Here is a 24221-nt window from a genome sequence, read left to right on the forward strand (position 1 = left end):
AAAGCCCACACACACTTGTTTTCTGACATTGTGACGGATTAGAGCACTCCTCATGATGTCTGGGTAGAACTTTTGGTTTTCTTTAAATAAATGTCTAAATTGCCATTTGAAAAGCCAAGGCTACATACCAGCTGTGTAAAGAGCAACTGTTGAGGTACTGATAGTGGTTCTGTATGAAGATAAAATTCATTTTATCATTTTAAACTTAAATGTAATAAGCAGTTATTTCTGACTTACATTGCATGTTTTGAAGAGCACTTTGTGTGAATGTTTTTGGGTGTCTCAGTAAACATGTACTTAAATAATAAGTGAGTTGTGTATACAGTGCACTGATTTGGACCATCTTGATGACTTTTTTCCCAGGTGAGTCATGTTGTCAGCTTCAATTAAAGGGGCCATGATATTGCTCACAATGACACAATTTCTTAAATGTCTGGATCATGATTTCTGGAAAAAGACATCATTTTTCACTTGTTTATTTTGGTATGTTTCACAAGTTGTGAACCCTCTAGTTCATTATATTGTAGACTCTACATACAAAGATTTTAGTTTCTCTACAATGTAGAGAAACTAAAATCTGATACTTTCCTGCAACACACCATTACAATCTATAAATGAATAAAAGTATAGCGCTGCAGGTCACAGCAAAGAAAGAACAGGACAGACAGGGAGCACCTGGAAGTGAGACTGTGTTAATGTGAGTGACCTAGCCAGACGCACACAGACACAGAGAGAAGCATATTTCTAATCAGACTCTGGGCATTGACTGGTGACTACAAGCCAATATGACAGACTGGTGGGAACGACTCCTGGGGTAGAAGGGCAGCTTGCGACTACAGGAGGATTCTGTGACTTGATTTCTTCATCAGCAGGTGCCAGGGTCCCCTGACACATGGACATGTGCAGCCAGCTTGCACACACATCGCTGTATATGCCGCCTGCACAGACCAATAAACAGCTACACACATCTACACACGTGATGCCATCCAAGTGAGTGTTTGAGACCTTTTGTTCAGGTTACATGCTGAGGCAACCCCTGAACTGTCCACATGATGACCCGAATGTACACCTGACCTCTGTTATTATTTAACACTTGACATTGTCTTCTTTTGCTGTTAGCCTACATCAGGCTTATTTTTACAGTCACCTCCAAACTGGGGTGGGTGCAAACAAAATGCTGATGCTATCTTCTAAGTTCAGATCCAGACGTAAATACCTAGAAATAAAATCTGAAATGTTAATCTTTTGTCTGATATTCATCCATTCACATTTGATGTCAAACCCAAATGTTTGGTTTTGGAGGGGACTGTATTGGGTTCATTGTTACGGGCAGACAAACCTGCTACCTGAGCATGAAACCAAACATAAGGGGCCATCCTCTATCACTGAAGTGTCTTTTTTCTCCTCTGGTGGGCTTGGAGAGTCAGTGTGTGTGTGTGTGTGCTTATATGTATGCATATCCAGCAGAGAGACCTGACACTTGGTTATCTCTCTCCTTTGGCCTCTCTGTCACTACAGCATGGGGAGTGATGAGTCACATAGGGTGTCCCTCAAGTGAGTGATACAACCCATGCATTATGGAGCCTCACGTACATAAACAGGACCCAGTGACCTTTTTGGACCAGCAGAGGAGGCAGCAGATAAAAACTCTCACAGAAAAAAAAAAAACCCAAAAACCCAGAATGATATTTTTAAAATCTTTACACCAGGATGTGCACCACAAAATGCATTTAGAATATCAATGTACAGGAAACTCTTTCCATTAGTTGCCAGCACAGAGCACAAATAAATAAATAAATTACTATTTAATAAATAAAAAAATCAAATGTCACAACAGGTTCGATTGGTCCATTGATGATGGTCGATATGAGACAATACATACTTTCAGAATCACTTCATGGTGAGTTGCAGATACATATTTTTGAATTCATTCAAGGGTCACATTGCCTGGCCCCAGCTGTCATTTGCAACGCAAAGTCACAGGGAAACAATGCCCCATGCCACCAACAATTTAAATATGTATCATGTCATATATACATAATTAAAAATGTTATAATAGTATATACTGTATATGTACATTTTCTGTTTTGATTCCATACTGCATAACATTTTTTTTTATTGACCTACAATATATCTTACATCTAATCAATTGTAATTAATTGTCATAATAAAAAAAAGTGTGAATGTTTGCTATCTTTGGTTTTCAACAGACAAAATTAGTTGTGATTATTGTCAATGATGTTTTTAAATGAAATACCTCAGCCTTAAGATTTCTTTGTATTATTACTGAAATGTAGTTTTTTTTTTTTTTAACGGCATCTAAATTGAAACTAAAACAAAGTCCCACCATGTAACAAAGGATTTTCAGCAGCCAGAAACAGAATTGGTATCAAAATTTAATAGTAACATAAACATAGTTAATTTAATCAGATTTAACGTAGTATTTTCACTGCGAATGATCGTCTTTTTTTCTACAATAAAAGAATATATACTGTATGACCTCATTTCAATCAATACTGTTGTTTGAGAAGTACACACTACAGGTGCCTGTGTTAAGCTAAACGGTGTGTTGTAAAGTCAATAATAGTGTTTTTTTTCTTTAATAAGACAAATTGGGAACACAGAGATGCTATTGATCTTACAGATAGCACAGCATCTGTTCACAAAGTTAGTGTTCCTGCCAATAGAAAGGAGCCATAAGCAGACATAAATAAATAAACAATACATAAATAAAGCTGGCATTCTTTTCCATCCTTGTGTTTTGTTTATGGATGGCTGCACCGTGAAAGGCAATGATCCTAAAGCAACATCATTCACAAAGTAGCAGGCATTCCTGTAAGAGCTGTGTAGAAGCACATGCAGAGATGATGGAGAGAAAGTTGTTGTCTTACAAGCAGATGCTTTATGGCTCTCACACTGACATTCCAAACTTTTCTATATGACTCAAAATTGAAGGAGCTATGATGTCCAATAGAAGAGGCATTAAAGTAAACCTGGATTAAATCCATGTGGACTACTAACCCAGTTCCTAAAGACATAGAAGTTTCATTGGTAAGTTTAGAACAATGGGCCCCAGATTACAATCATAAAGGGAAAAAAGGAAAGAAACTAGTAGTAGGTATTTGTCAATGTCATCTGTAAAGAAGCCCCAGATCCTGGGGATTCATTGTTATAAGGACTCCTGTGAATAGATTTCCTGTACCTTCATCTACAGAAAACAACCCACAACAGCCTGATTTCACCAGACCAGTCCTCCTCAGATTAACTGAGGGTAACCCCACCTCTGGAATCAACACTTGTTAAAGTCCCTTGGGGCCCTGGTGCACAATACAGTATAAATAAACATTTGAGAAAGCATGAAGGAGATGTATGATTAAATCGTGTTCTCCCATGAATGCAGCTCATTTGGTTCCAAGATGTGCATGCTCTCAACTGTCTCTGCTGGAGTAGATCTCTGATACATTTGCTCTATGGGTCTAAAACAAGGACAGAGAAGAACCTTGTGGTGTATCCGCCCAGTGAGCAGCTTTGATTAAAAGAGCCCACTCTTTGGCTGCAGCATCTGCTTCTTCTAGAGAATCTGTGATGTCAGTACAATACTTACAGCATGCAGGACAGACCACAGCAGCACCTAAACACAGCTTCTTCTAGCTTCATGTGGCTTGTCCTGTGTTGGACTCGCACACTTACAGAATATTAGCAGCAGTATATTTATCAAATGGATACAGTCCACAGGGATGTGTAAAGATGTGTTGCACATCTGGCAGACCCAGTGTGCATACCACTGGAAAAACATGTCTACCTTACAAATATGGTCACTTACTTTTGAGCTCTCATTTAGTCAGCAACACTTCTGAGACTATGTTTTTTTTCCGCTAGTGACTTCCTGTCAGCTGTGCTGTTTCTTGCTGGACAGGTACAAGCTTCCGCACTTCCTTGTCAGATGTTGCTGGAGGCTTGAAGTCAAACAAGTATAAGATAATTGCTCATGCAAATTTCACTTTGATCTAGTCCAGTTGATAATAGAACAGATATGTTGTCTACAAATAATGCAGAATAAACAGTATAAACTGCATATAGATACTTACATTCTTGGTGTTTTGACTTTTGGAAATAAAGAGTTAATCTTTGTTCTGACTTTAATTAAGGCAAAGTTGAAATCTGACAATGAACTCAACAAGCTCTTTTCTCTGTGTGAAGTAATGTGCCCATTTCCTTCATTCCTCCTTCTTCTGCTATGCTTTAGAACCCAGAATGACCTTTATGAATAATGAGGTGCTCCAAAGGTAACTGTGACAATGGCTCTACTTTGGAGGCAGTGAACAGGCGCTGAGGCAAAGTAATTCAACACCTGACAAGGAAGTGCAGCGTGTTTGCTTCATCCTGTGAACAGAGAGATAGAAGTCTCCTGATTAACGCTGACAATCTGAAGAGCACATTGTGCAAGCACATTAATAATAAACTCTTAAAATGCCTGAGCATGCTTTTAAAGAAGGTTACACAACCATGAAAGGGAGGTAAGATGTGGGAATGAACGATGAGCGAGGGATGGCAGCAAGGTTAAAAGATAACTTGGCTTGGTTTCACGCACTTTATTTGCACCGTTTGTCCTATTTAAAGGTCTTAAGAAGAAAAATTACAAATTTTTAGGGGTACTAATTAGCTGATTTTTTTTCAGTATAGGAGGATATTTTAGTATGTACAAAGTGCATAATTAATAAGCCAAGAAACTTAAATGGCTTCTGGGGTGTTCAGCATTAATTGCCTCCTCAAATTAACATATCCGCCCCATCATTTTCTCCCACTGTGACTTCAACGCTTTCATTCTCTAGAAGTGAGAAAAAAAGGTTTCCTCACAGAGGGACCAGGAGGGTCATGAACCTGAAAAAATTCTATTTATGTGCTGTATGCCACCAGTGTCTAAAATGGCTAAATATTGGTCTGAGTGTTGGCATGAAGAATGTAATGTGCGGTAAACCCAAGCCCAAAAGTTACTGTGGCATTGATCTCTATTCATTCAATGAATTAAATATTAATTATCCTAATGCTTGCATATACCTACTATGTAACAGATTGTGTAAGCTTAGGTTACCTTCAACAAATCCCGAATGCACTTAGATGTCATTGTATAAACCACTATGACGAGACCGTGTATGCTCCATTGCATTTCTAAATTTGTCACTTGTTTCTGAATCCCAAATGACAAAGTAGCTGTAGATGTCTCAGGTTTTGCAAAACCAGTGCATCAGAGATTAAAAATGATAGTTTGGGTTAAAACTTAGTTGACTTGCACCCTGCATAGATGTAGTGAGTGTGTGCCAAATGTGCCAAGCCAATGTGCCAGCTCAGTGGGAGCAACTCCCCCAGTGTCAGATGACCAGGTTGTGAATCATTGATCTGAGCAAATCAATAGTCAGCACGTCCATCTCCCGTCCACTCTCAGTGGGTCACCATCTGTGTGTGTGACCATATCCTGTCTGAAACCATTGCAGGAGCCCATCAGCACACACCAGGTGGCTGCCATCTGGGTCCCGCCGCTTAACACACAGCATGGATCTCTGTGTAGGAGAGTGTTGTATGTGTGCATGTGTTTGTGAGATAGAGAGTGACTATTAAATGTCACATTTGTGGGTGTGCGTCCACAGTCGCTATGCTGTAAGTGTTGAATTGAGTATGTAAAAATATGAAGGTGCCAGTGTGTCTGTGCAGAAAGGTGGACATTTCGATGAGACACGTGTGGACTCAGATACAAAGTTGAGCTGGTGCTGTTGGCTAGCGGTGAAGAAGGTGGGGCGATAACAACGTGTTGACAAGGCGATTGTTGTTTTGGCATGATGCTGTCCTGAAGATTGGATGTGAAATGTTTTGGAAGAAAGACTCAGCTTGTGTGCATGCTTTGCGTCGAGTGTACAAACATGGAAGTGTTACTGCGTTGGTGTGAGCTTCTGACACGTCAAGACTATTCTTCACACTCTTTAGCATAGCAGGCTTCTCTGTGTATGGACTTGAGTCATGACAGTTTTTCTAATCACTGCACATAAATATAACATTTATCACTTTGTTACTATTACTAGTTACTTTTAACTCATTTATCGTATGTACTTACTATTGTTTTATTCAATATGCTGTTTGTGGATGCTACAAGATACTTGAATTCCCCCTGAATGGGAATTCAAAGTGTCTGTCTGACTGTTATAAACTCATGCTTTGCTTTGCTTTCTTGGAGTCTCAGTTTGGTTCTCCAATATTTTGAATCAGGGGGTAGAAATTCCAGCACAGGCAGTATAAAACCTGCCTCGGTAGGTAAGACTGATTGATCCAGCCGCTGGTTTTGGGTACATATTTGCTACCAAAATCAAGATTTTGAGCAGCAGAGCACAGAGAAGCAAAACAAACATCTCCTTAATGAACCGCTGATATTACTTGGGATTACACTGAATTAATGAGAAAGATAATAAATAATCGTCTTACTTTTACAGCAAGAAGAAGCGCTTGTTCACATAGTTTCCATTTTTTCTTGTTTGGTTAGAATACAGTGGTATGTAATTTGTGTGTGTATAAGTGTGTATGCACACGGCTCTCAGCTCTTGGACATTGTTTGATGAAAGCATGTTTGCTTGAGGGCTATTGTGCAGACCATTCCTGTGTGATGTCTTCTTTGCAGCACCTGTCACTGCCACACCACAAATTCTTTATTTTGATACATACAAGTGGACATTTTCATGTGGTGTGTATGCATTAACATGCACATATATAAAGTACAGTTTTTGTTTTTTTTTTTGCAGGGGACTTTGTCCCAAATCCCCAATCAGTGCTACCTGCTATCAGACTAGCAGTTACACAGGCTGCACCACGGAGCAGAAAAGTAAACACAGTGTGAAACACTCTGTGTCCCTTGGTGAAAGTAGAAGCAGCCATACATCACACGAAAGTGACCTGGAAAAAAAAACAGACAGATTTGGGTTCATAGGGAGAGGTTGTTTCACCGCTAACCAAAAGGAGATGAAGCTTGGCATTTAACTGTGATTACAGTGTAAAAGTAAACAATTTCCTTGGGTCTTATGTATGTTAAGTAAAGAGAAAAGATAAATCAGTGTTGTCTCATGTACGTCTAGTTAATGAGCAGTAAAACACAAAGAATGCCAGGCGAGGAAAGTCCCCAAAAACACCCTTAGACCTTGAAGGGTTTTAAGGTTTTCCTGTTGAAAACCATAAGTGTCCTGATGCAGAAGTATGAGAGTACATATACTTTCACTTGTTTTCTTTTCGCTGTTTGTTTACCTTTCTGCAAAGAATCTTAGCTGCACGGCTCTATTAAAAGCAACGTCAGTTGGTCAGTAAGTGTACCCTGTACTTGGACAGAGCTGAAAAGTAAAGTGAGAGCATCAGGATGATGAATAAAAGCAGACTGTGATGTACACTGATTGATGTTACTGGTGGCGATGAGTGTATTCATACTTGCTGTTTGTTAAGATTTAACACTGCCCTCGGAGGGACTAGTGACCTGTACAGGCTGTACCTTGCTGTGAAGGATAAAGAAGGTTAAGAGAGTAGATGGGTGTATGAATGGAACAATCAATATTTACATGGCAACATCCATATTAAGCTTTTAGCACTGTGAAAATCACTGTGAATCTGTCAAAATCAGATGTACACTTAATGGTAACAAGAAACCCAGAGTCTCAGTACTGTGTCAGCATGGTCATATTAGATAAGAGTAAACAGACCTGTCAGGATTCTGTCTTTTGTCAGTTTATTTTAGAATAATTGTGTTTCATAGTTTGTTGTCATTTCTGTTCCTGACCTCCCTCCTGTGTTTGTAGTGGTGTCGTGTATTTCCTGTTTTATTTTGAAAGTCTAATTTTTCTTGTGTATTCCCATGCATTGAGATTGCTTGCCCCATCCTAATGTGTCATGTATTTCAGTCCGGTGCTCCCCCTTGTCTTTCTCAGTCGGTCTATTTACCTCCGCCTTGTCCACCTGTGTGTTGCTGCTCCTCATTCCCCCCTTTGGATCACCTGTGCTTTAGTTGGGTTTGTTTTCAGTTGTTTTCCCTCTTTGTGTTTTATACTTTGTGGTTTTTGATCTTTGTCTTTCTTTTAGGACTATGGCTTTTATTAATTAAAACTAACCTTTAGTTTACTTTCGGTCTTTTGAGTTGTCTGTGTTTAGGTCCTTTTGAACCTATAATCACAACAAGATCTGATCTTCTGTGTTTTATTGCTGATGTTTTCCAGCCTCACATGCTCCTGTGGTATGAGCAGGTTAGCTCGCCCTTTCTGCTTGACTGAGCATAAGAGGATTGCACTGCTTATATTATAAAAATTGAAAATAGCCACCCAGATAGCAGGTATGAGTAATACTATGTACAGTATGCATGTGTATGTGCATGTGTTTGTCTGTCAGTAGATACTTTGTGTCACAGTCGTTCTACCCTGTGAAGCTCAGATGACAGGGTCGTATGTCTTCTCTCCTCTCTCCCTTCTTCAGGTGTCAAACTTGGACAGGAAGTCGGAGAATTTAAGCCGTGTGCTTCCTGCCACAGTATGACTCAGTTATCGTTCAAGCACAGCTGTTTCTGCTGAGAAGTGTTGTCATCCCCTTTGTTGCCGGGATCATTTCGATTTGGGTATCTGTCACGTATGCTGATGCATATTTGAAAATAAAGACAGCAGAGTTCAAAGAATGTTGAGAAGTGCTGTTGATTAAAATTCTGACCTTCAAAGTGCATAGAAATTTAACACTTAACCAAGCAACATGAGGCACGCTGAGATTTTCTTTTTATCTGGAAAGAGATGAAACCAATAAATTATTGTTGTTTGTTTGTTGTATCACTATAAATTATGCAATGCATATCATAGGTATTTATTGTGACACTGAATACAGAGTGAGGCAGAACACTTTAAAACAAGACACAACTACAATATTGCACTTTAAAATAACAAATACTGCTCAAGGTCAGCCTTGAGTGAAAAGCAGCTGATGATGTGTCAGAGACACAAAAGAGGTGTGTTGTTTTTTTTTTTTTTCATGTATGTTGTGTAATTTAGTGTTAACATAATGATGTTGTCAGTAGTGACTACAATAGATTCAGTGTTTTGTGTGGTTACTGCATCATTATTACTTAGGTTCAATAACATCAGTATTTCATCCAAGTATTTAATATTTTCTCAGTGCACTCTGAAACTGAAGTATTAATTAAACTGCAAGCAGCTTTGTATTCAGGCATGTGTAGGTAAGATCCGAGTGTTTTCCTCAACCCCGCCTTCAGCTTTAGATCACACTGTTTCTTCAGGTGTTGCCAGCAGCCCTCTTAAGGCACGGTTTGTTTCTTTGCTTTAAGTGAATGGGTTATTATCAGTACGTTTATCTCGGGCAGGTCATTTAAAATGACCATAAGGTTAATTAATTAATCAAGCTTAATGGAGCACCTTGAAATCCTCCATGAAGAAATATGTGTTTTATAAAGGCCTTAATGAATGTGGTTTGCTGTTTGCCAGGACTTTATTGATCGGAAAACCTCATTCTTTTTAAAGGTCTTAAGTACGTTTATATAGAAATATGTTTGAAGTTTAGTGTGAATAAGAGTATAGAAATTGTTATTGAAGTTCAAAATATTTAAATGAATGCAAGACATCAGACATAATAGGTTGACATTTGAGAGCTGAGCATACTTAATATGCTATACATTTCTAAATTAAAATTATTACATACAGTTGCTGTGTATCAAGACATTTTTCTGCTAAAGCGGCGCCAGTTCCTTTGAGTCACGTTGTATTGTTCTGAAACTTAGTTGGTGCCCTGTGTTAAGTGGAGTAATTTAGCGGCCTTAATCAATACAGCAACTTCAATTAATTCACCAAGCTTGAAATTCTGCATTAAATAAATATCCCTCTGACTAAATTCCAGGATTTGTGTTAAGTATAAGTAAGCAATGTTTATAGTGGCATCATTTAGCCCTTTTGCTTCATGTGTGTCATGTGTTTCAATAACAACAAAAACACAGTCTCCATGTTTCTACAGAAGCCAGTCTTCATTGTAAATAACATGTCAGGGTACAGGCTCATTCACCTTGTGAGAACATTACTAATGGCTATGTGTGGAAAGAGAGCGTCAACACAATGGGGTCTCAGTCTTGCAACATGCAATCAGGAGACTTACAGTGTATGATCATAAGCCATTACGCAGATTGTTTGAGGCACTACAGAAATTAAACACAGCAATTAAACCATCAAACACCTACTGATCAGACGGTGTCAGAGAGTGGATGAAATGGCAATATTTTATGCAGACATTTTTAATGTCTAACTTGCTAATGTGCATTTCCTGTAATGGAGATAATGGCAGGATGCTCAGTTTGATTTTAAGATTTGCAATTATGGTGGATAAACCCTGCTGTGAGTCCAAACGCAAGTCTGCCCCACGGGGAGTATATCGTAAGTATATCTAATCATAGCATGCAGCTCAGCATTCAGTCACACTGACTGTGTTTGTCTGACTTGGTGCTACTTTTTCAGAAGGGGTAATTGCATATCTGGGGTGGACCTATAAACAATATCAGTATCAATATCATCCTCCTTCCATAAATATTTAGGTGATTCTGCAAAACTGATAATTATATTCAATGACAGCGTGTCAGTGTCTATTCAGGTATTTTGTATACTTTATGAATGATAATGAATCCATCTCTCTTCACGTTTGAGTACTGTGCTTATCTAATTAACCAAAATATTTCATTTCTCATAGCTTTTCTATCTTTTTGGCTATTTAAAAAAAAATAGTCAGTACATACTTCTGTACACTTCCAACCCAACTCACCTACACACCAATACTTTTCCTTGGCTTTACATGGCACAACTAAGTGTAAATTGAGCTGCAGATTTGTTGTATAAAAACTATTGCTTTGGATTCTGTACATGTCAGCTTTATCAAGGATCATCCAGCCGACTTTTCCAAAACATGCAGATTCCACAGCATGACTGTGATCTAGTCTGAATTAGACAAAGTGGTTCTCACGTCTTTGGCAAAGGCATCATCAGCTCCCAGACATTTTGCAGATTTTGTAAATAGCTAATTAAGCTCTGATGGTAAGGAGACACACATCATCCTTGTTTAATGCACTGACAGACACACTTGCTTGTTTCATAAACACAAGAGAGCATCCCACCGTGAAATGAAAAGGTGTTCCTACTGGTAAATGTTTGGTTTATTTTCCATATTAGCATGCAAAGTGTAATTAAAAATTGAAGAAAACTACCTGCACGTGGCCTGTGAAATGGAGTGTGCTGATGAAGCCGCATTAAAGCATTGATTTTTAATTAGCAATTCCCAGGTGTGACATGAGCTTGAAACATGAGTCTGATTAAATATGGTTTCAGATTTCCACTTAATATATTGATATTAATACATTTGTTTTTTTTGTTCAATATGTAATACAATATAATTATTACTTAATAAGCATCCATGTTACGTTAATATTGGAAAATATGGTAAAACTGTTGGATGTTAATTTCATTTTCATTTCAGCAGCACAGCACCATAAACATCTTGCATTGTGGCAGCAGTTTATTAAACACACATTGGTGACAACATAATGGAGCACATTATTCTTCCTGCTTTCTTTATATCTATTACCATAATATGACTGAGCTGTTGTGATAAAACAGGTGGGTTCTGGTAATGAGAAAAGCATACTACGCAGCAAATAACCATTGGACAACTACTATACGTCACTCCACTCTATTTTCTGCATTATTCAAACCCTTTTAGCTTTGGTGACACTGCAGTGCTCCCAGCACATTTGTACACGTGCATTTAACCTATTGTTATTTCCAAAGAGCAGGCTTCACTGGTTTGTTAGTTTTTTTGTCCTTTTTGCATCTCATTCAGTGTGAATGCTGTTTTTTTTCCATCAGTATTTTAACGGCTCTGTCTGCCCCTGCTTGGCTGGATTCTATTGTTGTTAGACGGCCATAAATTTCAAATGTTTTGAATAGAATGAGGTGGGCCATAATTCAAAGCAGATGCTTTGGATAATGGTATTAAATTAAATAGATTTACAGTGCAGCATACACTTTAATACACACCATAACACAGCCAAACACACATACTGTATTCTTTCAATCCACGTGCAACTTCACACTGACAGGTTAGTCTACAATGTTGTTGGCTGATTGAACTACCGTATGTATTTACTGCACTGTTGAACAGTGCAAATAGGTCATGTTAATAGCGCTTGCCAATCATAGTGCAACTGAGTAAGAAGGAAAACACACCATCTGATCTCCACACGCGCACACACACATTAATAGAAAGGAGCATACATAAACATGCATGCACACATTAGTACATGCACAAGTGCAGTCATCCGGAAAATTGTTTGGTGGTCATGTACTGTGTGTTTGGGGGGAGAGAGACAGTCAGACACAGGGAGAGAGAGTGGCGGTTGTCTGTTTAAATGTTGACAAATCCCTGACACTTAGATGGTTTGTTATCTTTTCCTTCTCTCATATACAGTGCGCTGTCAATGATCATTTACTGTATTTCATGCAGAGATTATGAAAGTGTTCACTTAATTTGAGTTTACAGATGTTAACAGCACAAAATCACATCTTCAGAAAATTCTTCAATCTTCAGAACATTTTCAGAAAATAAGTGTGGTTAGTACAGTATTTTACAGTACTGACATAATAAAAATATTTTTAGAAGTCATTGTTGGCCTTTCTGATAGATGCTAAAGTGACACATCATAGAGTAAAGTGCTTCATCTCAGTTTCTACATACAGTATGAATCACACCGTCAAAACAAGCCTTTGATAGCGTTGTCTCCCCTGCTGGAGTTTGCATTTCTGAAGGCACGAAGCAGAATGGTGATTTTGTGATTTTTAATTACGGCCGTTGGTTATGTCTTTGGCTTGATTATAGCAGTGTGCCACAGCTCTGTTTGCAATGGAAGAAAGAAGCAGCTCCCTCACATCGCTTCTCATTAGAGACACTCCCGGGGCCTCATCAAAGATCTCCCTCCCTCCTCTCTGCCACTTCCCTCCCTCACTTCTTCCATAATGCACCGTTTTCCCAGAACACTGCTCCCTACAGCTCCAGGACATGCTTAACAAACACACCAGCAAAACACCCCTCCTAATGCTAACTTTTTGCCATTTTGCTTTACCAGAGAAAGAAAATCTCAGCAACTCTACTCAATTACAAAATGCAATGTACAAAGTTGACTGAGGTGAGGTTTTCAGGACAGCAGGAGACATGATCTTACTGAGCACTTTCAGTCTGCATTCAGTGTCAACATTGTGTTGGTCAGTGTGAAAAAAAAGGATTTTACATATTTCACTGCAATGCAATGACATGAATGACACTGATATTCATGGAAATTTTGATTGATGATGAACTGATGTTGACCTGTCCAGGGTGTACCCTGCCTCTCACCTGTAGATAGCTGGGACAGGCTCCAGACCCCTGTGACCCTGCACTGCAGGACAAAGCAGTTTCAGATGATGGATGGATGGATGAACTAATGATAATACATATTCAGTATTATATTGTTTGTGTCATCATTAGTAACATAACAGAAAAAAAAATCATGATTCTTTCTTTCATGAGCTGCTGAGAGAAATAGATTTTTCATTTTTGAGGAATTGTCTGTTTCCCTGTTTTCCCTGACACACAAAAGGTCTGGAAGGCATCATGTAACACCTGGTCTATCTATTATTTATCAGGCTAGAACTATTGAGACACACAATAATTTTACACTAGGTTATCAGATGACTCAGCTAACAGGAGAGTAGTTACTTTTAGTGCAGTATCTACATTTCTTTCTCAGTTGTTTGTCTTTAGTTTGAAGCAGTGAGATGCAGCATCAAAGCCAAAAACGTGTGTGTTGTTGGAGAGTGCTTATTATATACCATGTCCAATTTATTTTCAAAGTTTGGGTACAGTTTATAGGGCTGATGTGACCATGTCACAAAACATGGCACATGTCATTGAGCCTGGATTGCAGCTTTGTAGACTGATAAAAAGATCACACAAACCGAATTCCTACCTTGAACAGGCTTATTGCATGGATGAAGAGATTTGTTTTCATGATTTCTTGCACAAACATGGCTAGGCTTACTCACGTTAAAAACACACCATATGAATATTTGTTGTTTAAAATAAATAAATAAAAACACAGATTAATGAAGCAAGCAATGTTCTGAAACAATTCAGTCAGAATATTTCTCAGTTGCTGCAGTGGCCCTGCTGTTTTCCTATGTCTGACAACACACTGACACAGGTGTGGTGCACTATCATGATAGGGTGGTGCAGCTGGACTTTTTATTATTAATATTATTTTTATTATTATTCATGACTTCAGAAAGGAATACATTACTTCAAGTGAAACATGGCTCAAGGTGTAACACAAAAGGGTTTCGTTCTTCGTTCTGCAAAATATATATTTTCTACCGACTTCTTCATCAAACACATGGAAGAGTGGAGAACACATACAGACCTACAGTGTGGAACAATTTGCTGGCAACCATTGTTTAAAATTGATGAAGCACAAACTACTCCTGCAACTTCCTTATTCCCAGAGGTGCCACTAGAGTCTTTTGAGGCCCAGAGCAAAACAAAAACTATTTCATAGATTAAGAACTAAATTCAAAGTGCATTAAACAAGCTTTGACAATAACAAGCGATATCAAGAGCATTCATGTTAACTCTCACCCCAGTCTCTGTACAGCACTGTACAAGGCGCTATACTGTGGACATTCCACGACTCATCCATGATGCATGAGCAGGCGTTTAAAGCTCTACGGGTCATTCACACCTTCATATCACATGAGAAGAGGTCACGTGTGAGCTGTAAGGTTGCATTGTAGTCATGTCAAAGTGGTCTGAGCACGACAATTTAGTGTGTGAAGTGTTATGAAAGGAGGGAATGGATGTTGGATGGGAATAGCAAAAAGGTGAAAGAAAGGAAACAGCTCTACATAGTGCAGAGTTATAGGGATTGTCTCCCATTTATGTGAGTTATTATTTTCTATTTGACTATAAGATGAGATAGGAAAGGAAGAATACGTTAAAAGAGGCAGATGGAAGATCAGAGAAAACATGGTGAGCTATTCTTCATGCATACTATCTGCCTCTCTATCTTCCTCTTTATATTCTTCCCTCTATTCACAGCAAATTGCTCTGAGACTTATAACGCTCCTGTAGCAGCCTCCTCACCTGGGAACTGGCCCAGGTCTACGATCTATGCCTCTTGCACTTCTAACTTTAAGTGTGTTGCCATCAGCTCAGCCAATTAAGACTCTTGTTCCCCCAAAGTCCTGCCTTCCTCCTCTAACACCAGTCATTGGAAATGAAAATAAGTTACATGGTTTTCCTCAGGCGACAGAAGGAGAATAGTCTCTTCAGGTCTCTGTCTGCTGTTGGACGTATCAAGCTTCAGATGTGTGCCTTATCTGGAGTTTAAATAGTAAAAATAATGCAAGCGCACAGAAAACTGCCAGGTTTTCATTATGGGGTTAATGAATATGTTTGTCACCTAGGCTTGTCACTGCACAGTCTGCTGCTATCAGTAGTCCAATTATGTCCAATTCCAGACCTTGTAAGGAGGTGGGAATATCACAGCATACTGGCATTAACCCCTTGAATACTAAAAATACACAATAAAATTGCTGTTAAGTGCTGAGGGAAGGATGACAGGCTCTAGATTTTAATAGCCTCCTCTGAGAGTAAATGGGAATTCCATTTGTTCAGAATGGACCACTGCTCCTAGTAAATGCATATGAAAACACACACATGTGTATGTGTACCATATGTTGTATGGCCAAATAAAGTATGCATAATTTATTGACCTGTACTGTACCTCTGTACTATAAACTATTGACTCAGCTGAAGGAAAGCAAGTTTGGAGTATTAAACATCTGCCCCTGAGGGCTAAACATGGCCGTCTCCTTCAACCTGTGGTGGTCTGCGCACTGTGGTTATAATTGCCACTGTGTTCCTCTGCTTATTGAGCTTGGAGAATAAAATGTCCCGCTCTGATATAAAAGACTATCCATTATGGTCAGTGTGCCTGTTAAGAATAATATACTTTATCTGTATACCATGTGTAGCCTTCAGATCCAAATGATTGTCCTTGTTCTTTTGCACAGAGAAATATAGTGTAAGAAAATATAAAAATATAATATAGTTTAGATTTATTAAAAAAGGTAGAAAGAGTCTCTGCCCACATCAGGTTTGAACTTTGAAGGATTCTGCTTTATGTAAGTATTTATGAATTTTGTTACGTCAGGATGTTATATTCAACTGTTTTTCACCAAGCAACAGATACCGAATATGCATACTGTGGTTGTTATGTGAAGAAGCTGGGTTTATTATCCACATTTTTTTAAGGCAACAATCTATGATATGCTGTATGATTATCAGGATATATATTGTATTGATTTCTTCCCCAACAATGTTAACAATGTAAAGTATGAATGATATTATTACCTTTAATGCATTTTAATCAGTAGGAAAAAATGATTGCCTCAAATGTAATTAAAATGATATTGCTTGCAATGCACTGTCTAATTAAACAGAAAGTTTGGTTCAGTCACTGGTAACTTCAGAAGGAGAAATCAATACTGGAAATTGCTAAAAAACTTTAGACACAAGTTGAACAGCTCACCTTGTTTGTAAATGAGGTGTGGACTTCTAATCAAGATCTTGGCAAAGCAGGAAGTCGAGGAGGGATACATATAAACTTTACCAAACTAGCATTTGTCAGTTATACTATGTACAGTCCTTTCAACCTGCATTGTGGAAAAACCCAAGTGAAAGCAGTCTGACATGTCATATACTGGTTTGGTTTTATTAGGATAACACAATATATACATTTAATTCCAGTTCTGTGTAATGCCATGTAGAGGCCTATAGATACTGTGTTTATGTTTAAGGGGAAAAAATGACTTAAAATATCTATATTTTATAGAAGAAAGAATGAAGGTCAAGGATTCGAATGAAGTGGCTGCAATACTGGTATGATGGCAGTATAAGCTGTCTTTTATATCCACTACCCATTCATCTCGTCTCTTCTCCTCCTCCCACTGCTGTGATGTTCATTTGCACCCTGTAATTAACTCAGCATATCTCTGTCATGATGTGGAAATAAACTGCAATTTAGCTCAGAAGGCAATTTAAGCGCACGCATGTGTGGAGGGGTAATGGTAAAACAAACGATACCAAGAGGTTAATAGGAAGAGAATTAAAAGTGAGATTAGACACTGATTAGCTTGTATTGGACATCTAAAACCAGATGAAGGGGGAATGGGAAGTAGAGGAAAAGAGTTCAGGAACAAGCATAGAAATGAAGGAATGATAGATGTTTGACTGAGGGAGGGATTTGAGATGCAAGCAGTTTATTAAATTCATACAGCACATGCTCAGGAAATTAGAATAGAGAAAAAGGTGATGATGATGATGCTAAAAATTAATATTCCTCTTTTTTGCATAAGATTGCTCAATAGAGCAAACACTGAAAGTATGTTTGGCTTCCTAATTTGTCTTTGCACCCACAGATTATTTGATTGGTATTTGTCTTTTTAATTGTATGCACCAGCAAGGAGCTGTTTGTATGATTTTTATTCATCCAGGATATTCTGACATTTTCATCTTTGCATTTAGAATGCATGGCTCAATAGGAAATGCACACATTTATTTCATTTAATACAAATTTAGCTACACAAGTCCTACTACAAGGGGAGAAACAGTGGACAGGTATTTAGAGGACTTTAATTTAGGATTAAACTCTGAGATTTATATTCTGGACAATGCCAGATGTTCTGTTTTTGCTCATTCTGAAGTTTTATTTTTTGCCAACAGTTAACTTACAGTCACAAAATTCTTTCCCCTTTTTGCACTTCTTTTTTCTAAGACTGTATCCCTCTGTGTATACTTTACTGACAAAGCATGGTGAGAGTCTGAGTTCTTTTCATTTTCTGCTCCATCCTAATGAAGGCCACTTTCTCATCCTCATGTCCACCAGTGAGATGTAGAGTGAGACCAAATGAATCCCACTGTGCATAGGTCTTGCAGATGCTCTCTCAGGGTGACTTGAGTTCAAATTTGCCAGCACATCCTTAAATGAAGTCTCCATTAAGTGTGTCTGAGTAGCTACTGTAAGTTTATCAGGAAAAGACAAATGTGACTGATGAAAACTAAACAGTGCAGCTACTGCAGCTGTAATTTGGTACCATTGTTGGTGAACCCTTCCTCCCTGTATAGACCTGTTTTCTATTTCTATTTCTTTGTTTAATGCCAGCCAGCTCAGTGCGGATGGCTAAAGAAAACATCTCATTCACTTCAATTTCAATCAAGCAACACATATTTTCTCCAGTTTTTGAGAAGGATAGGTGATAACAATGTCTAACTTGTCTAACTTGCACGCTATAAGAGGCCAAGACATTTTAGCCTCACAATCTTTAAACATGCAAACATACATACGAGTCCATCCTCACCAGGAAAACATATCTGCAGCTGTGTGTTCATGGAGGCGGGACTCATCCCAATGGCAAAAATGGCGACACTGAAGTGTTTTTGCTTGTAAAATGTGTTTAAAGTTATCATGTGTGTGTTTTAAGTTGAGCTTTAGCTAAACCCTCACATTGTTTTTAATTAATAACCTTAACCAGTCGCTTCTATGCCAAATTCAGCTGTGATCAAAAGCAAAACTTAGCCGTGGGTTAACCGTTGGTTATACATGATAACAAGGATGACTTTTATTGGTTTTCCTGTATGTGTGACAAAGCATTACAACATGACATCATATTGTAATATCCATTATACATATCCTGCTAATTCATAAAGGGTTAAAAGCCTCAAAACTGCACGTGTTAAATTAATTGTTAGATTAAATGCTTTGTTATCTTAGAAATATAAAATACCTCTCCCCCACTGGTAAATATTTGTGTCACAATAGGCATTGACTGTTAAGTGTGTTTTCCTATTAAAAAATAAATGTTAATCTGAGGAAATCACCGAATCACCACAGAGCTTCCAGTAGCTGGAATAAAGCTCTTCTCTTCTGTTTCAATTGAATGTTAACAACTGCAATTTGTGTTCACTCTCCAAAAAGCAATCTACAGTCATCCTGCTCGTTGCAAAACTGCCGTTCCCTCTTTGTGTTGAAGGAACACGTCGGCACTAGAAGTGGCAGAAAATAAAAACAACACAAACTTGAATCAAACGTCTTCATTTACTCATTTTCAGCATGCAGATGTGTTTTTTTTTTGTTTTTTTTGTTTTTTTATCAAGCGCATCTGAACACAATCAGCCCCAAAGCAGATTTGTTCATCTTGTTTTATGCATGCACCCCACTTGTTTGTTTGCTGTTATTATTGATGGGTTCTCTCCTTTGTATTACCAGAACAAATTTAATTAGAGCTGAAGGAATACAAATCAGAGTTCACCCACCAAATGATATTTGGTCGCTTAATAAAGAGATTGCAGAGAAGAAGGAAAGGTTTACAGATGTGTTTCAGGAGTTAGAAAGAAACTTGCTTAAGGAATGAGTCATTTAACAAATGAGTGTAATTTTACAAATTGGCTGTATCAATAAAAAAATGAAAAAATGAAAGGAGCCCCTGAACAAAGATAGTGCTGTTTTTATTAGTAGGTTTATTTTTTGTTTTTGAAATGAAAGTACAGCTCTAAGTCAAACAGAAATACATGAACACTTCAGTTGATTTTTAGACAAATCCCAAGCTGAACAATTACACGTGGTACCTGTACAGCAGCTGTCACGTCTGAAATAACAAAGACTGACCGCTCTTCCATTCCAAATTGAGCAGTAGCTTCCTCCTGATGGGTCAGAGTCGTTCTTGTACAGAATTACTATCACAGGTTCTCGCCCTTTTTCTCAGTCTCATTTATAATCACTGATACCAAAACCTAGCAGGCTAATTGTCAGGCTAATTGTTAGTGATTGATGATTGATTAATTTACTCAACATCATATGCAAAGTGAAGTGTTTAGTATCATTGTTCAATGGGGTCTCTTGTCTTCCTGTGTCTCTTCCATTGTCTTCCTTGTCTTCCTTCCTCTGGCTTCCATTCACTTCTGTTCTGCTGCTTTTTTTTATTTTACCTGGTTTTGTACCTTGTCTGCCACTTTCTTCTCCCTTTTCTTCCTCTACTCTTCCTCTCTCACACATTCCACTGTTTTTTCTTCAACTTTCCCCAGTTCCCACTTCCTTCCATTCAAACAAACACACACCTTGACCTCAGCTCCCTCCCCTGTTCTCTAACAGCCAGTTTTCTGCTTCTCAGTATTAATTGGCCCAGTCTTCCTTCTGCTACCTGGGTCTATTAATAATGTTTTTTTTGGCTGAGAGGAGCTGTGGATCTGACCGTCAAGAAACTAACAGCGCACAAACTTCAACTCCAAATACATTATAGTCTGCTAAACAAATGTGACTAATAATAAGTTGTGGCAGAGGTGGCGGAGGTATGAGAAGGAGCCTCAGAAAAAAACTGCACTTATCACAGTGTTCACAAGCTGTTATCACAACTGGGTAAACAGCGTTTCTCCAGCAGACAGATTTAAAGGGAGTTATTGGGATTATGGGATTTCAGCCCATGGTATTCACTTTAAACTTTACAGGGTTTTCAGAGGTCATGTGTATGATTGCTCACACTTTACTACACACAGTTCTTTATAGGAACAACATGATATGTGCTTTATGGATTCTTGATTTGAACTTTTACAAAACTAGTATTGTAGTGTAAACCCTGCAGCAAACTTTCATCCAGGAGTCTGGGGTTTGTACCAGATGAACATATTGATTGATTAATGAGTTGATTGATTATATCTGCCTTGACATTTTGCATGAAAAGACTGAATAGGAACATCTGATGCTGACAGAAAACAATGCTGGTCAATGCCAGTGTGCGTCAGCGTTGCAGAGTGTAGGATGAGTGTCTGGCTGCACTTTACATTCAGTCCAGTACAGTCCTGACATACAGTACATTGGATATTGAAAGGCATGCTGTACTTTAACATCCATGCCTCCAAGCAGATGTACAAGAACAGTACTCATATTAATATTATTCCTATTATTTATCATTGTTGTTGTTTTTAACATTTCAAATTATGCCGACTCCACATATCATTAATAATCCAGCATGCTTCACTTCCATGCGGTGCTCACCTCAAACCTCTGCTGTATTTACACACAGACATGTCCCTCTCTGGATGACACCATTTCCAATTCATTAAGCCAGGTTTTGTTTGAGAGGGCTTTTAAATTAAATTGAATTTTTTTTTTCAAGTTCCCATCCCCTTCTACCCTGCATCAATTCGTATCTTTTTCTACTCTTACACAGCAGTGTGTGGCTGTGAGCATGACTTCGTTTCTGAACCTCTAATATAAAGCTAGGGTCCTCAAAGCTCTCCACTGTGTGTGTGTGTGTGTGTGTGTGTGTGTGTAGTCCTTTTTGCTCTTCCAAAGAAACTCTACCCAACTGAGTTCTTTCAATTTCCCATCAATGCACCCTACCAAAATAAGCAGAAGCAGTGTTTGTTTACTGCGTGGCAATACACAAATGAAGCCCAGCTGACAATGCGACTTTGAACATGTATGCTTCTGTTATTTTTTTTTGTTTTGTTTTTTTTTGTTTTGAATTTTATTATTTATCTGAAGAACCAGAGTGATGGCAATTCATTATCAGATTACTGTGTGACATAAAAGAAAGCCACCATTCCCATTGTTGTTGAAGGCAATTCACAGCTAAAACATGTTACCCAGAACCTTGTATGACTGCATGGCCCTACGGAGCTGTTTCAACAGTAAACGTGGCAGGTGCACAGACAAACCATCCAGTAAAAAGTCAATCCAATCAATAAAAGAAAAAAATACAGCAAGCTGCTGATGTAGAACTAAGTACCAAGTGGGTGGTAATGAAAATATCCAGATTAACGGCTTTTTATGCTCATATGTTAAACAAAGTAGAGTATTTGTGAATAAAAATAGCTTGAAACTGTGTAAGTTCACAAATCTACTACTACTAAATTGAATAATAAGAGCCAATATATTCTGACTAGTGTCAAAGTCAAATTTTAAAAAGTAGTTTTGTTGTATGTGTATTCCCTGCTTCCAAAGTCTCACTATGCTCCTATGCTTTAGGTAAAATAATCCTTTTAATGCCAGTTCCAGCTCTTCGTTCCTTCCCACTATTTCCCTCAATGCATTTGTACAAACCACCCAATTCAGAACTCCAAATAATCAAATTTCCACAGAGAGAGGGAATTCAATATAGTGCAAACATTAACTCCAATCCCTCTTCTCTCTCTCTCCCAGTGCAAAATCTTTGTTGCCATCCAAGGAGAGCCATGAAAACATTTATATCTATGTGTTTTTATCTATTGACATAAACTCCAGACTTTTCTTAAATCTATTTTTCATCAATCTGGGGCCTTAAGAACATTCACCACATGAGTCTGCCTAAAAATTGTTGCTGTGCTTCATCAGCAGAGACAATAACAGGCAGGCGTGTTAAATTAGATAGATTAAAAAGAGGAGGATGCTGGTGGGTTCACAGTACCTCTCAATGAAATGCAAGTCAGGTCTAGCCAGTACTGAAGTCTGGCAGAGAGCATCTCACCTAATAAAGCTCTAAGAAAGCAGGACATGAAAGACAGAGAAGGAGAGAGAGAAAACAGAGACAGCATGTGGCCGAGGGAGAGCCAGCACTCTGGGAAAGAGACCAACAGACCAGAACACGCAAGGGAGTGGAGCTAAGACAGAAAAGAGAAGGAGCCCAGAGGGAAACTCAGCTACAGAAATAAAGAGTTTAGGTTTAATCTAGGCTCGTATTGTGACTCCTGCTGTTTGTGTTATGATTTGTTGATGAATTAGTTTTTTCTTGTTCTATGTCCTGGTCCTGTGTTGGTTTTACAAATGGGACAGTTTAGCTTTCAAACTTTTCTCGTAACTTTTCAATAACAGAGCTTAAAGATAAGCCAGTCACATTGGTGATATTAACTGTTATCTAGCTGTTAGCACCATTGGAAAGCAAACATACTTAGTGCAATGTTCTCTATCTGCTCCATGCTGATGCAGACTACACAGTTTATACCAACCATGTGTGTGTCTGTGTGTGTGTGCAGAGGGTGTGCAAACAGAGGAACAGATAAGCAGGCGATTCAGTGAGAGTGGGTATGAGACTAATTGGCCGGTAATAAAACCACTGGCTTAATTACGCAGATATTTAGCTTGTCTGACACTGGAATCTCAGTAACATCCACACAAGGTCAGGATGTACTATAGAAACTCAGCAGTGCAGTATATCATTTTAAAAAGTTGTTAAAGTTGTAGTGACAACCGTTCTATGGAAATGTTACCATATAGTAGCTGTCCTGTTTAATAACTTTACACATATAGCAATGCAGTAAATCTATATTCTGAATATTGATTATTGGAAGTACGCAGAGATAAGAATGAAGGAAATCTAATAAAAATGCATAAGAGCTGCTTTATTTGTGATGAATGGGACATTCATTGATTAGACTAAGCTGTTTGGACAGTGATGTAACACAAGGGATAATAAATTGCAAATACAAATAAAATGCAAACCATTTGTATTCACCAGCAAGGGATAAAAGCAGTGGTGAAAACTTCACAAATAAAATGCTGCATCTGTGATAGATCCTTAGATGATCAACCATGGGATTTTGAGGAGTAGTTTTGAGTCTCAATATGGCATCAGGGTCTTATAACACCCTGACCAGCTCCGGTTAATCCACCAGAACTTTCATTTACATGATGTTTAAATGAATGTAAATGAAACACAGAAGTCTGTGTTATATAAATGAGTATGGCTGCAATAAAATATGCACACAGGAATGCTGTGGCTTATTAAGGCCAATTCAGTTTCAAAACATGAATTACCATCAGCCAAGTATTCAAGCACATATTGCATTCTTTCCAGAATGACTAAAGAAACTACTTGTAAATGAATTGGTCTAGTGTGTCCTAAGAGGATGTAACCTGCTTCCTGCTGCAGCTGTGTTGTCTCTGTTGTTCTTAGAGAGTTTCTGCTTGACCTTGCCAATGCGGCACAGACCAATCAATAGCTGTGATTATTACAGCAAAGTGAGTCACTTTGATTCCATCTAGATGCCAAGAAACGCACTGTTCATGAGGACAGTTAATAGTCTTTGGTATCTTTTAGTTATATATATAA

The sequence above is a fragment of the Parambassis ranga genome, chromosome 3 (assembly GCF_900634625.1).
Source record: "Parambassis ranga chromosome 3, fParRan2.1, whole genome shotgun sequence".
NCBI classification, from domain to species: Eukaryota; Metazoa; Chordata; class Actinopteri; family Ambassidae; genus Parambassis; species Parambassis ranga.